We start from the raw sequence: 2,066 nt of genomic DNA on the forward strand, positions 1-2,066 counted from the left end.
GGTGCAAATGTACATGTAAATCTTGAAGATATTGTAGTTACCCTTATCTTCTTTTCTCAATCTTGTAGCTAGAGGAATGAAGTTAATTATGTTAAACCAATCTATTTACTTCTATATGTCTTAGGAAAACATTTCTTAAATGTCTAACATGTCTGTGAAGAGAATTTAGTTCAAATCTGATCCAAACTTCAAGACAGCAATTATTTTAGCAATTAAAGTCTGAGAAGAAAGAAAGCTACATTTTCAGAGAGTTTCATATTAACCAAAGAAGTTTGGAAGGCATTAGGGAGCCTAAAAACATTAGAAATGTATTGATAACTACAAAACATAAAGTAATATCTTGTGACCATACTGAAGCATCATATGAAACATTAGTATACAAATGACAAGAATAGGATGAGAGAATACAACTAGAAAGAAACTTAGAAAGTGACTAATGTTAAACATAAAGAGTGGAAGGAAATCTGATGACTCTTCAAATGATATTCGTGCCAGTTAAGTAAGGAGGATGCCAAAACATTCAGAGGAGGGCAAGATTAGCTTCATATTGTAGAGTGGATGCTGCGTTGGACTTGGATGGACAGAACTTACTATTGAACTCAAAGCCTTGTGCACACTAGGCTAGTGCTTTTCCAAAGAATTTCATCCTCAACTCAAGACGCTTCAGCTAATTCATGAAGAATGAATTGCTTGGAACAGGACAAGCTAGGTTAAGCATTTGAAAATGATTTTAAGGTATTGAGGCAGGACTCAACTGGAGACCTTCAGTACTCCCAGAGTATAAAAATTGCCTGGTTGCTGTAGGTATCATTACATAGCACTCTGTCTATAACTGGAGAAGTGTATAAACGGTACTCAGGCATGTTTTTGGATGAATATACTCACCAACCCCTGCAGAGCATACCTGAAAACCAGTTGATACCACCTGCCCTTTTCCAACAAAAAGAGGAAAAGGTAGCCTGAGCTGTGGTTGTCTGAGTGCCTTTAAGAATCCTTGTGTGGTCCTGAGACTGCATCCTGTGTTCAGGGTGTCAACAAAACCAAAGGCATTTTTCAGTTTACATTTAAAAAAAAAAGAAGAAAGAAAGAAAGAAAAAAAACAAAACCCTGCTGAACTTTGGGGTAAAAGAAAAGGCAACCAGAAGACCATGACTTACCAAAAGATGGCCAGAGGCCTGAGAATTTAAGCCAGGGCTGGGGAAATCACCAAAATCCAGAGAAAGCTGACCTACCAGTTCAGTGAGGTCATTCTCCAGAGGTTCTTTCCATCTCACTTCCTGGGAAAAGACCTCTTCTACTCACAGTATGTCCAACCTGATCCAGAGTACTTGGGGTTTAACCAGTGGAATGCAAACTACTATGCATATGTCAATTACTGCGCTCTAACTCACTCCCACTGCTAATAGGACTCCAGCTTTTCTTGCATTTCCAACCTTCAAGATTTTTATAATGCAAATGGCTGCCCTGCTTACCTATAGTTCTATATTTGTGGATTCACCCACGAATCAACCCCTAGGTTATCTTCAGATACTTTTATTGAGTCAGGCTCTCACTATAAGATCAAGCTATTTTGGAACTCAGAGATTCACCTGCCTCTGCCTCCCTAGTTCTGGGATTAAAGGCTTGCACTGCTACACCTGCCATGATTTTTCCATTTTTTAAAATAAGAGAACTTTAGTATCTATGGGTTTTGGTATCCAAGGACATCTTGTAATGATCCTCCCATGAGATACTGCGGGGAAACTGTACTGAAGAGGAAAACTCCAATTAACATCCTTGTTGCTTCGTCAAATAGCATGTACTACACAGTAATGAGTAGCATTATTAATTTTATTTCAAACAGATGAAAATGTAGACTGAATGCTTGTGAACCTACCATTGACTCTCAAACACTTCCTTCTAGAATATGTAAGTTTGATGATTTTATAGGTTTTCTAGGTAGTCCAGGCCAGCCCCCAATTCATAGGATAATAGAGTAGGTATGTGGCACCATGCCGGGATTATAGATAGATTTGAACACTTTGCTGTCATGTACTCAGAATAAAAGTCATTCTTAACATAATACT

The 2,066-nt window shown here is 38.1% G+C and overlaps 1 pseudogene; it reads left to right on the forward strand.

Annotated features, from left to right (window-relative positions):
• The first annotated feature begins 861 nt into the window (after positions 1-861).
• On the forward strand, positions 862-1,403 carry LOC103731137 (annotated as a pseudogene).
• The last annotated feature ends 663 nt before the right edge of the window (positions 1,404-2,066 follow it).

The sequence above is a fragment of the Nannospalax galili genome, unplaced genomic scaffold, assembly GCF_000622305.1.
Source record: "Nannospalax galili isolate Female #2095 unplaced genomic scaffold, S.galili_v1.0 scaffold2134, whole genome shotgun sequence".
NCBI classification, from domain to species: domain Eukaryota; kingdom Metazoa; phylum Chordata; class Mammalia; order Rodentia; family Spalacidae; genus Nannospalax; species Nannospalax galili.